Source organism: Berghia stephanieae, chromosome 1, assembly GCF_034508935.2.
Source record: "Berghia stephanieae isolate SIO BIC M18660-M18661 chromosome 1, UCSD_Bste_1.3, whole genome shotgun sequence".
NCBI lineage: Eukaryota > Metazoa > Mollusca > Gastropoda > Nudibranchia > Aeolidiidae > Berghia > Berghia stephanieae.
In genome coordinates this window covers 90,316,719-90,334,218 of record NC_088360.1, presented here as the reverse complement: position 1 = coordinate 90,334,218, position 17,500 = coordinate 90,316,719, and the positions used below count along the sequence as shown (strand labels likewise).

Below are 17,500 nucleotides of genomic sequence, written 5' to 3'. Positions count from 1 at the left end.
CCTGACCATATATATTTCATACATTGTGCGAATATGTGGTCTTATGGTATGACACTCGCCTTCGGATCGGAAGGTCCTGGGTTTGAGCCCCTCTCTGAGTGGCCCATATTTGAGTCCCAGGAAAAGACTCACATTCTCTCGCCGTGCTCAGGTGTAAAATGAGTACCTGATTGTTAAAAGCGTTGTCTCTGTCGGATAAAAATATTGTAATATCGCCTGACAGGCGTCATGTCTCGTCCTATATGTACGTGTTGCTGTTGGCCAAGGACCCTTTTAAAGCGATTTGAACACGTTTTGTGGATATTGCTCTATGTAAGAGCTAAAGTTTGTTTGTTTCTTTTAAACATTCTTACCCATTCCATCAATTGGCATCTCAATATTGCTGGTCAGTGCAACAAGATTAGACACCATAATTTTATAAGGTTAGACTGCCGATGTTTTTATACCATCATGAAACATAATTTATGCTCGTCTTCTCCACAACCTGGTTATCAGACCTGCAAATAAGTACACGTTGACCTCATCTATATATTGTCTTAACAAAATTGATCATTTTTTAAAACCGATCGATTCTTGAATTCAACGATTTGACCTCATCAATTACCATTGTGATCATCACGTGTCGTAATCTATATTTAGTAAAACAAGATACGTGCCGTAGAAAAATATTTCTTGGAATTCCAACGGTGTTATTTATTTTACAAAAGGTAATAGGGACGCCTTATAATACTTTTGACATTATGTTAAAAGTATAATCGGATTCTCCCCAAAATGAAAGGTGATATAATAATAACATTCTTCGTCAGGGTATATTTCATTGGTATGAAGAGGTTATAGATTGTTATATCTGTTGAGGTTCATACGTTTGAGCAGTTGAAATCCTATTGATGATTAGCGTTTAAGTAAAATACTTACCAGTGCTGCTCACCATTTCAATCGAACTACACACAAAGACATACAAAAATATGTGTCGCCTTAAATGTTTCCGGTCTGATCGATTTTATTTCTTTAGGAAACTAGATCTATGTTCTTTCTTTTAAATAAAACGAACACATTTAATCAATGTCTCGTAAATCCAACTTTCAGTTTCTAAATCACTCCGACATGATATCGCTTTGAGGCGATGAGTCACATTTTCCTTATTTGCAGGTCTGATAACCTAATTTATTATGGTCTCATAGTTGTAATGAAATTACTCTCAAATCAATAATAAAATATACCCCATTACAACCATGTTAGATCAAGCCCATAACGTTCGATTATCAGACCTGCAAATATGGACAATTCGGATAAGTTTATTGGAGATGCATAATAAAAGTATTCTTTATTCTTTTATTCCCGCGATTAAAATTTCTAACTTGCTCAGCGGTATTCGTGAAATTGTTCGAAATTCTAAAAGGCAAGAGTTCAGGAGTCTTATTCTTTCTCAGTTTTTGTTTTATTATTCTGACCATAGGTGTTGACATTGAGTTATACGAGCCATTTCAAATACAACATACTCATAGCTAATAATGTTTGTCGACCGGACCTTTTCTTCCCTGACTATTCCTTAATAATTACTTTAAACAATGAATTATCATCTTTTAGATCATCATTCATTTAGTTAGAACTAATTTTCTTAGTTTCACATAACTTCAGTGGTAAGTCAAACTTTCTGAGCGTTTTGTTTTAGCAAAAGTCTTTTAGAAAACTAGAGCATTTATATAGGGCAATATCCACTCAACGAGCTCAAAGCCCTTTACAAGAGTCCCCTGGCAAAACAGCAACACATAACATGTAGGACGAGACATAACACCTGAAAGTAATGAAACGCGATATTACAATTTTTAAAGGACAAAAACAACGCTTTTAACGCCCAAGTTTTTACACCTAAGTACGGTGAAGGAATTTGACTAAAAACCCTGTTCCAAGAACGCAACTATGCTGGACTCGAACACTGGACCTTTCAGTCCGACGTTGAGCGTCCTACTGCCAGACTACATGGTTGTAATTGAAGAATTGGAAATTAAATATAAATACACTCTTCTTAACTGTTTCACTCCAACAATTTTAAATCCTCCATGAATAAAAGTCACACAATCGACAACATTGCGATTACTTTGTCATTTGACGACAGGCCACCTTACCTTTTTGCTCAACATTTCATTACTTAAATTAGAAAAAAAAAACATAACAATCGGTAAAGCAATCATAGTTAGACACCTTGTTAAATGGATGATATTCCTCCACAATACTTAACTCTTTTAAGAAAATGACATGTATAGATGGAGCAAAATTGACGTCAATCAACTCTATGTTATTGTGTTTAGCCAGCCATTGTTATGGGTAGTTCTCAAAAATTGTGTCAATCCAACGATACATTTTTAAGGTTACACATAACTTTGTGCGTTTGTACATTATATCCCGCTGGTGAATGTTGTGATATTTTTTACTAAGCGCATAATATCCATATTATCATTAAGTCAATTAAGGCATAACAAACAACAACATTCTGATCTATACCTTAATTCGATGAGGTGACATCAACTCGAGTAAAATTTAATCAGCATCTTACGTAAGTCACGCAAGGATTTATCCATTTTAAATGTTTCCATAAATAGCAGCAAGTGACGTCAAGGATTTTCCCAATCACAGAAAATATTGCACAATTTCTAGATCAATCTTCTGGTTAAAAACGGAAATTATAATATTAAGATCTTTGGAAATCTCAAAGCTTTATATTATGGTATTATGTCCCATATTAGGTTAATCCAAATTGTTGATCGAACAGGTTTAACTTGTATTTAGGATACTGAAATCAGAAAGTTGTCTAGTATAAACTGGTGTTCAACTCAAGTGTGCTCCAAAAGAAGATACCTGTTATAAATGTGTTTCATTTGAAATGTTCGATAGATTATTTACACATCAATAATCGCATGCAATAATGTGCGAATTGCTGATTAGATCTGCTTGATAGCTTATAAACTAGTTACAAAGATTAGGAACATAGTATATACCGTGCACATCCTGTCAAAAACTCAAACGTGAGACCCTCTTGAAGTCCCAGGTTTGAGAGTTTTTGACAAGATTAGGGTCATTTTAATCAATATTTGAAGAAAGAGATTTCTGGCCAAATTTTGTTAAAGTATTTTTTTTCACAGTACGGCATCTATCTATCTATCGATCTATCTATCTATCTATCTATCTATCTATCTATCTATCTATCTATCTATTTATCTATCTATCTATCTATCTATCTATCTATCGATCGATCTATCTATCTATCTATCGATCGATCTATCTATCTATCCATCGATCTATCTATCTATCTATCTATCTATCTATCTATCTATCTATCTATCTATCTATCTATCTATCTCTTATGTTTGTATATATATATATATATATATATATATATATATATATATATATATATATATATATCACAGGTGGTGATACAGAAGACATGGGCCACAGGCCGACCAAAGGAACAAGTATGAGCCATATGGTTAGATTAAGAAAAGTAAGGACATACAGAAGACACCACACCACAGAATGAGTGTGAGGTGGGTGGATGAGGAGCAGAGCGTGTACCACTCAGCGGTGGATTCTGTCTCCTGTGATCTGATTCATGGAGCGGGACTACGACGATAGTCCTAGACTAAATCCGTTGTCTCAGACTAAAAGGCGTTGTAAGATATTCATTAAGCCGGACTACGCGAAGTCTTAGACTAAACGAGGGACTAAACGGGTGAAATTTACACCCGCGATTTAGCAGGTGTAAATATCGTAGTCTGAGACTAAATTTCAAAATCATAATATGTCCTCTACGCTGGGGGAAGTAATTGTACAGCGATTAGAACAAGAATACCCGACAGTTTTTGATTTTATATTTATTTTTATTTATTTATTTATTAATTTTTTGGTTTTGTTTATTTTATTTTCTTTACTTTTCTCGAAGATTCGACAATCGCACATACACTCCTCATCTTGCCCATTCAAAACACTCTGCAGGGACTCCTCCTCCCCCCCCCCCCCAACACACAGTTTCATAGTAACTTCCTCCTCCTCCTACTACTACTACTTCTACTACTACTACTACTACTACTATTACTACTACTACTACTACTACTACTACTACTACTACTACTACTACTACTACTACTGTTGCTGCTGCTACTTTCACTATTATCATTACTCCTACTACTACTACAACTACTACTACCACTACTACTACTTCTACTACTACTACTACTACTACTACTACTACTACTACTACTACTACTACGACTACTATTACACTTCTTTTATGTCTTTTATCGTCCATTATTTTCTAGAAATTTCACGTCTCTCACTGGCCTTATCATTTCTATCACACCGCGCTAACGATTCGTTCACACTCCAACCATCGTTGAGTACAGACGATGCAATTTATACTGCATTTCATCTTATTTGTTTTCAACGTTTATTTGTTTATTGTTGTGCCGACGAAGGGTTTGTACCCGAAACGCCCATTGTCTGTATTGTTTCCACCGATTCCTCTCCATCATCGCTCTTTCGTTAGTATTTTCGGGACCCCATGCTTCAGGCAGCGCCCACCGCTCTCTACTTAGAACAATGCTACACCGTGGATAAGAATCATTTAAGTGCCATCGTTATTTATATTTACTAAAAACATTACACACACACATTCTCAAACAATTTTTACACCCCTAAACTTGTCTCACACTATTTTTATTTGTGGGGAAAAAACAACAACAAAACAACAACAACAAAAAACGATCAAAACAAACACGAAGAAGAAATAGATATATGATTTCTGTGCCACTTCGTATGACGCATGCGCAGCTGGAAAAGTAACACATTTCTATGACGTGTTGTGGTACGTTTCCGAGGAATCCCCAGTTAAAAATAGATTGACCTCTGTCGTCTGAGACTTCGCAAGCGTAGTCAGAGACTTGATAGTCAGGGACGAAGTCTGACTCCATGAATAGCTTACTTTCCGGAGTCTCTGACTTCCCAAAGTCTTAGACTACAAAGTCTCAGACTTTGCTATAGTCTGAGACTACCATAGTCCCGCTCCATGAATCAGACCCCTGTACCTTAAGCGGAAGGGGTCTCACCTACTCCCTAGCCAGGTTATACCGCCGAGGACTCGGTCGCGCCCATAACAAGCTCAGTAGAAACAGGGAACATCACCGGAAGGTGCTGTTTTGAACACAATAATACATGAGAGGCCAGGATGTCAGACAGGATTACGCGGCGATCAATGCACCTGGAAAAGAAAGGTGATGGGTTCGAAATGCACATCTATTTCCTTTCAGCAAGCGGTACGTCCTGCCCAGACCTTGCAGCTCCCCATTGAAAGACAGTAAAAACTCTATTACTTTCGGATAGCGATTCCATAAAATTGTGATTCCCTAAGTGCATAGAGAAGTTGGAATAAGATCCTTTCCTCCCGTTGGCCTTTATCTGGAACGCTATTAAATAATATAGCATTTGTGTCTCAGAATCACTGTCAATTATTAAATGTAAAATTAAAACTCATCCTTTTATAATTTGGATTGTAATATCGGCAATATAAAAACGGCAATATATTTTTTTCTGAATGTGTTAATAAGTATGACATTGTTTCTGGAATCTTATATTTTAGGAGTCAGAGCACTATAATAATAATGATGATGATAATAATAATAATAGCAATAATAATAATAATAATAATAATAATAATAATAATAATAATAATAATAATAATAATAATGATAATAATAATAATAATAATAATAATAATAGTAATAGTGCTAGCCATAATAATAATAACAATGCTAATAATAATAATAATAATAATAATAATAATAATAATAGTAATAATAATAATAATGATAATAACATCAATAATAATAATAATAATAATAATAATAATAATAATAATAATAATAATAAATAATAATAATAATAATAATAATAATAATTATAATACTAATAAAAATAATAATAATAATAATAATAATAGAAATAATAATAATGATGATGATGATGATGATGATGATGATGATGATGATGATGATGATGATGATGATGATAATAATCGCAATAATAATAATAATAATAATAATAATAATAATAATAGTACTAATAATAATAATAATAATAATAATAATAATAATAATAATGATGATGATGATGATGATGATGATGATGATGATGATGATGATGAAGGTGATGATGATGATGATAATAATAATAATAATAATAATAATAATGATAATAATAATAATAATCATTATAATAATAATAATAATAATAATAATAATAATAATAATAATAATAATAATAATAATAATAATAATAATAATAATAATAATAACAATAATAATAATAATAATAATAACAATAATAATAATAATAATAATAATAATAATAATAATAATAATAATAATAATAATAATAATAATAATAGTCACAACATCCTTCCTAACATTTCCATCACCATCCTTCTCTTTCACGATTCCCCATATCACCATCACCATCCTCATCAAACAGTATAGCAGTTAGGTCAATGAAAAACATAATTGTTACGGAACAGGGCATTGCAAAATTTCTTCAAAACTTGGATCCTACTAAGACTAGTGGACCATACAACATCCGAGCAAGACTTTTCAAAGAGTTTGCAGACTGCCTCCGTTTGATTTTTCAGGGATCACTCGACACTGGTGAGGTTCCAGAGGATTGAAGAACAGCTAATGAAACTCCCATTTATAAAAAAAATGACAGAGAACGATTCCTTCAAAATACCGCCCAGTCTCACTTGTATCTCAACCACATCATTGTCAGACATATAATGAAATACACAGATAGGTATGATATCCTATATGAACCCCAACATGGTTTTAGATCCAGGCGCTCATGTAAAAGACAATTAATCAGCTTTATTGATGACGTTTCATAGTCTCACTTATAATGGCCTCCTCCAAGCCCTTTGACAAAGAAGACCACAAACTATTATGCCACAAACTTTGACATGATAAATGAAAAAATCAACAGATGGATTGACAACTTCCTGAAAGCCGTACCCAATCAGTGATTATTGATGGTGAATCATCCAAATCTGTCCCAGTTGAATTTGGTGTTCTACAAGGCTCCGTCCTCGGTCCCGCTCTCTTTCTTTTTTTTTTTTATATTAACGGCCTGGCAGATGCTCTTGAATCTGCACATTTGCAACACGACCTTGAGAAACTGGCGGCTTGGGAACAGGGGCACCGCATGGAGTTTCATACAGAGAAATGCAAATTTCATTTCCACCTCCAGAAGGAAATCTCCAATCACATGCAATTACAAGTTACACAATCACACCTTAGAGCACATAACATCAGCCAAATATTTAGGAATAACAATAACATCAGACTTAAAATGGGACGATAACATCAACAACACCACAAAAAAGCAAATAGGACCCTGGATTTTCTCCGAAGAAATTTAAAGATTAAATCATCAAGCCTAAAATCATTAGCTTTCAAGTCATTAGTTCGACCACAAATTGAATACCCATGCACTGTTTGGGGCCCACACACAAAACACCATATTGATAAACTGGAGGTAATACAGAGACGATCCGCTAGTTTTGTTACGGGATACATCAAGTGTGAGCAGCATGATTGATCAACTTGAATGGCAGTCACTCCAAATTAGGAGGAAAATAGCACGCCTGACCATGATGTATAAGATAAAGAACAACCTGGTGGCGATTTCAAATCCTGATCTCCAAACACAGACACGAATATCCAAGACTTCCTACATGGATAGTTTCATGGCCCTGACATCCACCAAAGACCTCAGAAAATTCTCATTTTACCCCAGATACATCACAGATTGGAACAATTTACCGTAGGAAGTTACTTCTAGATCAATGCTGAATTTTCACCTTAATGTTATTGCTCATGTCAAAATCTTCATGAGTGAAGGTGGACATTAATGGAGATTCAGATTCAGATATACCCCTGGTTTCATTTTGTGGATTTTACCCTTCTAATGCTCGATAACGAAGGAGACTTAATGAGCTTTGTAGACCTTAAACAGGCTCCGTACCTTAAGTTGACGGATTCGATAAGTGAGAGGAGAAAGAGCAACAATCTAATATTTTAAATAGAATTCAATAAATTAGTTTGCTGTTGGTTGTTGTTGTTTTGTTTTGTTTTTGGGGATTTTACGGCGCTTGAACACGTGTGGGTCTTCCAGCGTCAGTAATAAGAGAATGACAGGGGAAACGATGTTGGCCTGAAATTAAAAGCACCAAAGAAAATGTAAGACAAAGTGGGGCTGGTTGTTAAAGGAAACAGAATATACAACAAGCAATCTATTTTGTTGCTTGTTTTTTTTTTTGGGGGGGGGGGGGGGGGGGGAGGGGTAATAGGGATTTTACGGCGCTTGCAACATTATTACTATTCATTTCAGAGCGAGTAAAAAAAAAACGTAATTCTGAAGCACCAAAGAAAAAGGAAGACAAGAGGGCTTGGTTCAAATAGAGAAAACGTGAAACCACCAATGAGCCCATTTCGACTTTATCTAAATGTACCAGTCAGCCCAAGCAAAGGTCCCCCTATAGATAGAATGCGCTTGGCCAAGGAGTTCACAACATTGCCATCCGGAAATATAACGGACCAACACACAAACTCTGTGTAACCATGACCTTTTATAGTCTGGTTAATACAGTTTAGTGAGAACAACTCACAAACGCGGATGGCAAAAACAATAACAAAGGCCTGAATGACGTCATCTTCGAACTATCTGTAAAGGATGCACTAAAGTCTTGACAATTCTTTTTTAAAACAGGAAAAAACAAGGAAACTTTGAAATTTATATATAGAATATATATTTTATTATATATTATATCCTTCATCTGAAAGACAAAGATCGTGTTCCCAGATCGTGTTCTCTCTCTCTCTCTCTCTCTCTCTCTCTCTCTCTCTCTCTCTCTCTCTCTCACTCATATAAATATATATTATAATATTAATATATATATTATATATATATATATATAAAATCATAATGTTTGCTTTGTGTTACAGTAGGCTTTATTATTTTATTTCTGAGTATGACCGTGTTATGCAAGTCCTTTTATGATGATAATGTTATGGTCTTTTAAACAATTTGTAATAAATATTTATGACTTGTCTTTAAAAGCGATTTTCTCCGGGTTTTTAAACGTCGGCCCTAATTAAGATAATTACAAATTTCAAACTGCATTATGTCCAGAAACTTTGCCTCTTTTCAAATAACATGTAATAATATATGATTCGTATTTTTCCGACATCCGATTGGTTTTATTATACCAGATCACACACACACATATACATTCACAAACACACACACACACACACACACACACATATATATATATATATATATATATATATATATATATATGTATATATATATATATATATATATATATATATATATATATATATATATATATATGTATATTATGTTCTCAATTGGATTCATGCTAGTCTAATTACTTGGGTCTATCCTTGAGTCAACATAAGTAACATGGTGGTTGTCATCATGGTGGTTTCGTGTTCCCGGCGTGAAAGCATTGGTCTTTCTTTTTCTCACATAAATCAAAACACGGTCTCCTACTATGCCAACTATTGCAGCTAGTATCAAAACTAATGCAAATATAGATGGTTTTATTGACAGATATTCCTCATGAGAAATACTTTCCGAGTCATATTCATTTTTAAAGTTAATACAATTTGTAGAAAGCTGGGGTTTTGAAAATGTTGTTTGCTCGGGGAACCTTTTTGTTTGGAATTTCGAAGTTGATGTTTTAAAGGGGGGTGGGTCTTTGTTTTGGATTTCTGGAGCGCTAGTCTTACAATACATGTTAAGCATCTCTTCTTTCAAGCAAAGAGTATCAGAATCTTCTCCACACGACTGTAATTGAACCTCATTGAAATCTTTACAATTTTTGCACTTAATACAGTGAAATGTTCTTTTCCTTTTCAGGACACGATAGTAGCCATTGTCACATCCAGTCTCTGTATTGGATGAACGGGTACAGGGTTTTGTAATAATTTTTCCTCTTCCTAGATAAGGTTCGTCACATAATTCACATTTTTCTCGTCGATGGTAATTCAAGTTCATGTAGAACCCTTCTTTACACGGTTCACATGTCTCTCCTCTATTAACAATATCCTTTATGAGATATTTCCCTTTGCCACAGTGAAGTGAGTGGGATGCAGAGCAGAGTTGAAAGCCCACAAGAAAAAGCGGAAGAAATATCATCGTCGTCTGAGGACAAAAGAAAACATATCATTAAATAAGATTTTATGATTATTTGGAATATGTTGCGCTTATGCTCCTGTCAAATGACTAATTTAAAAAATATATATATAATTGGAACTAGATTAAAGTAAAATCACAATTTTACACAACCCTTTCATAGCTGTTTTCATTCATAATCCTCGAAGACATGGAGCAGAATCCATTCTCCCAATTGCACATAATAATACAGGGTGTCCATAAAGTCTTTCCGTGATTTTAAAGACTGTTTATTCTTAAACCTTATATATATTCGCATCTGGTTTTCATCAACTTCTAGAGAAAAGCCCAATATTTATGCTCATTAGCCATGGACCAGCATAACATCACCAATGCTGCCTAAATCAAAATAAACTTAAAAGACGTCATTTATTTCTCTGTCTTTCTATGTCAGAATAGCAAAGGCACGACAACAATTTGTTTTTGTGTAATATGACTGCATGAAACGAAATCGTCAAAGGTAGCCCAATAACCTTTATTATTCTAGTTTGGAAGACCAATAGGTAAGTATTACGATAAGACACGCATTGGTTTATAATATATCTTACTCTCTACTCTCTGCTGTTTCCATGACCAGCAACATATTACCAAAGGGATTTCCAAATCAAATCAAAGATAGAAAAACTACGTTGTTGATTAGTCTATGATCTATTATCACACCTTCAGATTTGAAAAAAATGGGGTCTTATATCGAGCAATATCCACCAATAGCGATTTACAAAGGGTCCTTGATCAACAGCAACACGTAACATGTAGAACGAGACATGACGCCTGGTAGGCGAGGCGATATTACAATTTTTTTCCTACAAAGACAACGCTGTTAACGGCTAGGTACTCATTTTACACCTGACTACGATGAGATAATGTGAGTAAAAAGCCTTTTCCAAGGACTCAATTATACGCCGAGTGAGGCTCGAACCCAGGACCTTCCGATCCGAAAGCGAGTGTCATACTAGAAGAGCACTAGCCGCATATCTAAAAGCTCTTGTTTCAAATAAGGTAAACACTGAAATTCATGATCAAACATATTTAATACGTTTTTAGGCTTCGGGAATTGCAGATTAACTCAGTCTCAAAAGCCAAATGACTAAAACAAATGTGTTGATTAAAAATGTCGGTAAGTGAAGACTCGACCCATGGGATGGGCAGGCGACGTAATATAATTATTTTAAGTATAAAGGCCTGCTGCAATGTGCTGTGGTGATAACATGTACAAATCGATTAAGTGTGATTGATACCTAAGATGATGATGTCTCAGAATATACACACGCACACATACACACACACACACACACACACACACACACGCTTGCAAAAATTATTATAATAATGCTATGCCAATTAAAGACACACACATTCCAGTAAATACTCGAAAGGACTTGGGGGGGGGGGGTTATTAAATAGGATCCACCGAACTGGTTCCAATCTAGAGTCTGTCTGCCCAGAAAAACTGTATGGGACAACCTGTCAAACTACCACTAGAGCTACTATTACAACAACATATATGATACTATACTCACTATACACTACTACTACTACTTACTATACTACTACTACTACTACTACTACTACTACTACTACTATACTATACTACTACTACTACTACTATACTATTATACTCACTATACTACTACTACTACTACTACTACTACTACTACTACTACTACTAATACTACTACTACTACTACTACTACTACTACTACTAAAAAAAAAATAAAAATAAATGAGCTTTTATATAGCGCAATATCTACTAAAATGTGCTCAAAGCGCTTTACAACTACTACTACTACCACTACTACTACTACTACTACTATACTACTACTACTATACTATACTACTACTACTATACTACTAAACTACTAACTGTGCTGCTTATACAATACTACATACTACTACTACTACTAACTACTACTACTACTACTACTACTACTACTACTACTACTACTCTCTCTATACTAGCACTATACTATCTAACGTTGTTCAATACTACATACACATAACTACTACTACTACTACTACTACAACTACTACTACTACTACTACTACTACTACTACTACTACTACTACTACTACTACTACTCTCTCTCTCTCTCTTTAAAAGAAAAAAATGTTCTCACTCTCTACATCTAACGCTTGCTTCATTCAATGTTCATCACTTCGCACAAATAAAGTATTAAACTATTTTACTTATACCCTCAACATTTGATATTTTTGATTTATAAGCATCCTGTATTTTTTATTTTGCTTTTTTTCAACATAAATCAGTTTTAAATCTGTCCTAGTAGTTCATTTTATAGGTGTATCTCTTACCTCTTAACCTCCACACATCAGTATTTCAGAAGAAAAAGAATCCCATGGAATTAATAATATCAAATTTGCTGAAGTATGACCATGAATCTGTCGTATTTTGCTCATTCTAAATTATTTTTTCCATTCTTTAGACAAATCCTTACTATAAAATAATAGCAAACTCCCTATAAAGACATAAGAGTGAAATCCCGTGATCAAACAATGATTAACCTGATCAGTATTATTATTAGCCTTTACATAATCATTGTTATCGTATACTAACTCAGGACAGTGTGCTTGGTCCTTTACTGTTCATTATCAATATGAATGATCTACCCAATACTATAAATTCTAAATGAAAATTTTATCTAACGACACCAAAATTTATGCACCAAAATTAGATAAAGGTGTTTTACGAAATGACATAAATTCGCTAAACAGTTGGCAGTTTTATTTTAATATTACTAAATGTAGAGGGCTGCTCATTGGTAGGTCTAACCCTTTATTCACCTATCACGTGGGTGTCAACTACATGCTCAGAAAAGTACTTGGGGGTCATTTTGTCAATAAATTGTGTTGATGAAAATATATGTGAGTGTATTAAAAAGAGCGTAAAGTTCTGTGGGAATTATTTATTTGTCCAATTTTATAAGTCTGTCATAAGACATTGTATTGAGTATGGAAAAAGTATTTTGAGTCCTTTATTTAAGCGACAGTCTGTTACCATTGGGAACGTTTAAAGACGCCCTACAAGACTTTTGTCTGATATTCGACAGCTATCTTAGATAGAAAGATTAAAGTATATTCATTTACCTTCGCTAAAATATCGTAGAATAAGAGGCGGTCTTATTCATATATAGAGAGAGAGACTAGTGCATGGTTCACACAATAAGGATTATAATGATTTTTAAAATTATTTGCATAATATTACAAACACTAGGGGGATAAGTTTAAGATATATGTTGAAAGATGTAATTCGTCCATACGGTAAGGAAAAATAACCTAATTCAAAGAATTGTGACAATTTGGGATAATCTAAAGTTTGAGACACAATTCTAATTCAATTAATAATCTTAAGAATGCCATTGATAAAGAATTTACCAACATAATATTTGATTTGATGAAAAATGTAACATGACTTGGATATTATTGCATTTTGTATATCAATTATTTGAAACTCCCTAATGTACAAAGTTGGACATGCGTAATGAATGTAAATAGAATTAATTATACTACGAATATTGACTAAGACACTTATTTATGTATTAGATATTCAATACTCAATATTATGAATTATCATTGAATGCTGTTTAAATAATTGATAAATTTATCTCTGCATAAAAGATTCACAGAGCATTTAAAGATTTTTTAGGACCTATTAGCTCTTCAGCGATACGATACGATACGAATATGAAGTGTTAAGACAATACTATGTGCAAGTTGATAAAGTATCATGACACCCGAGGAGCTAATAACGAGAATATCTACTCAAGAGTTATCCTGAGGTTTCCCGACTAGTGATTTCCCTTGGTTTTCGTTTTTGGTGATAGCCCATGATAGTAACCTGCTACTACTACAATTAGAATTGGTAGTGGGGACGTGCTCTCAATTTTTTTATTAACACAAGACTAGACTCTACAGTTTACTCTAAAAGATTTCAATAAATCAATGAAAGCAAAACGGGTGAAATGGATAGGAAACTGGTGATTTACATCTACATTTGATGTATTTTTATTTTGTTCACAACTTCATTTATGTCGACCTAATATTCATGTTATGATCACGTGTCTGTTTTCTGATATTTCATCGCAAAATAACTTCAGTGATTATAAGTATAATCATTTAAAACCTTATTTGTCTTGAAATATATTTTGAATATTTTTATATCAGAATTAGGAATGTTGTATTACTTTGATAGGGTTAAAGAAATAAAACAATTACCCCAAGGAGAAGAAGAGGATAAGGAGGACGAAGAGGGAGGGTAGAAAGAGGAGAGGGAGGAATAGGAGAAACAGAACGAGAGGATGTTGGTGAGGAGGAGAAGGGGGAAGAAGGAGGAGGAGAAGAAGAAGAAGAAGAAGAAGAAGAAGAAGAAGAAGAAGAAGAAGAAGAGAGAAAGAAAGAAGGAAGAAGAAGAAGAGAGAAGAAGAAGGAAGAAGAAGAAGAAGAAGAAGAAGAAGAAGAAGAAGAAGAAGAAGAAGAAGAAGAAGAAGAAGAAGAAGAAGAAAGAAGAAGAAGAAGAAGAAGAAGAAGAAGAAGAAGAAGAAGAGAAGAAGAAGAAGAAGAAGAAGAAGAAGAAGAAGAAGAAGAAGAAGAAGAAGAAAGAAGAAGAAGAAGAAGAAGAAGAAGAAGAAGAAGAAGAAGAAGAAGAAGAAAAAGAAGAGAAGAAGGAAGAGAGAAAGAGAGAAAGAGAGATAGACAGATAGATAGATAGATAGATAGATAGATAGATAGAGAGAGAGAGAGAGAGAGAGAGAGTGAGAAAGATAGTAGAGAACAATAAGAAGGAGGAGGATAAATATGTAGAGAGGTGCAACGGCAGCTAGCAGGAGGATGAGAAGAAAAAAAAGTAGCTTAGGAAGGTGAAAAAAAATGTAGATGGGAATATTTCATTATTTATCGGTTTCCTGCTGAATCGAAGTGAAGGTCCCGCTTCAAACCCATCATATTCCAATTTTGATTTCCAAAAATTTTAACATAATCTAAAAAATACCAATGTCATCATCATCATCATCATCATCATCATCATCATCATCATCATCATCATCATCATCGTCGTCGTCGTCGTCATCATCATCATCATCACAATCACAACTACCACCACGGTCATCACCACCATCACCTCTACCATCATCATCATCATCATCATCATCATCATCATCATCATCATCATCATCATCATCATTATCATCATCATCATCATCGTCACCATCATCATCATCATTTCAAGTCTATCAAAGAGGCAGGAAAAATAATAAACCATGCTCTTGATAGCGTAGAAAGAATTCATGGAAAAGCAATGGAAAGAAAAGCATTCGCAATTACTTACCTTACCTTACCCGGGTTCCATCTCTTTCCAGAGGTCGGATGTCATGGCCTTCCATCCTTCACGGTCCCTTGCAGCCTCGTTACAGTCTGCCATGCGCCGTCCTGTAGCTTCCTTGATGCCATCTGTCCAGGATTTCCTTTGTCTTCCTCTGCCTCTCTTTCCTTCAATTCTTCCCTCCATTATCCTTTTTTCGAGACTATCAAGTCTTCGCATATGTCCAAAATATGACAGCTTTTTGTGCTTCACAGTCAAAAGAAGTTCTTTTTGTTTTTGGCCCATTAGGTCGAGGACTTCGATGTTTGTTTTTCTTGCTGTCCAAGGTATTTACAGCATTCTCCTGTACGTCCACATCTCAAAAGCAATTACCAACAATAAAAAAAACATATTTGATACTATGAATTCAATCTTTTACCATCTGGGAGAAGGTTTGGTCAGATTAAATATAGAACTAACAAGTACAAATCAACGTTCTTTCCATCTGCAATAAAAATCTTCAATATTTCATATGGTACAGCCAAACCGAGGATTGACATGGTGATTGATTAACTAATTGATGTATTCATTTAATGTTAAATTAATTGACTAATGGATAGTGATGATAATATTTGGTATCGAATTGCCACAATTGTAACACATTGAAAACGAAATGCATTTGTTTATGTTGTGTGTATATGTGTTCTCGCACGCGTGAAAGACATAAGAAGAGAGACAGACAGGCAGAGAGAGAGAGAGAGAGAGAGAGAGAGAGAGAAAGAGAGAAGATAGAGTGAGAGATATAGATGGATAGAAAGAGAGAGACAGAGAAAGAAAAGAGAGAGAGAGAGTGTGTGTGTGTGTGTGTGTGTGTGTGTGTGTGTGAGAGAGAGAGAGAGAGAGAGAAGGAATAGGTAGGTGTGAACTATCTGTTCAATGTTATAGTTATCATATGACGTTATAACAAGTGAAACTAAAGACAAATTGCCATATCAATTGACAATAAAGATCTATAATTATTATTATTATTATTATTATTATTATTATTATTATTATTATTATTATTATTATTGATTATTATTATTATTATTATTATTATTATTATTATTATTATTATTATTATATATCATCATCATCATCATCATCACCATCATAATAAAAATCATCATCATCATCATCATCACCATCATCATAATCATCATCATCATCATCATCATCATCATCAGTAAGAGCAGCAGCTGCAGCCTCTTCATCATAACTGTTACCACAACTACAACCACCACTGTGTGGAAACATCATCATCACAACACCACTACTACAACCAACAACACCACTACCACCACATCATCCTCATCACTACTACAACCACCACGGCCACCACCACATCATCATCATCATCACTACCATCACTACTACAACCACCATCACCACATCATATCATTATCACTACTACAACTACAACCACCGCCACCACCACATCATCATCATCATCCAATCTGAAAAGAGACATCGGTTGAAATGACACTCCAACTTGTCCAAAAAAGTCGCTCCAAAATGTCTCTTTCAGATTTGAAACTTATAAAACTGATTTGAAAATTATAATTTCCAGAAAGGGTCAATAAATCATTTTATCTTGTCTTAAACTCTTTGACAGTTGAGGGTCAATTTTAATCGATCGATATTTAAATTTAAAAATTTGCCTAAATTTCGTAAAACTTGAGCTTTTTAAATAGGGCAGTATCCATTAAATGTGCTCAAAGCGCTTTACAAAGGGTCCCTGACTAACAGCAACACTTAACATGCAGGACGAGACATGACGCCTGTTAGGCGACATTACAATTTTTCGGACAGAGACAACGCCGTTAATGGCCAGATAGTCATTTTACA

General features: G+C 34.3%; 1 long non-coding RNA gene across 1 annotated transcript in view; it reads right to left on the bottom strand.

The window, feature by feature from the left end:
* Positions 1-2,625, bottom strand: part of LOC144964824 (uncharacterized) — a 15,272-nt gene extending 12,647 nt beyond the window's left edge. Inside the window, exon 1 of the long non-coding RNA XR_013643932.1 lies at positions 2,503-2,625. This is a non-coding gene — a long non-coding RNA (uncharacterized LOC144964824). The remainder of the gene's footprint in view (positions 1-2,502) is intronic.
* Positions 2,626-17,500: the final 14,875 nt, after the last annotated feature.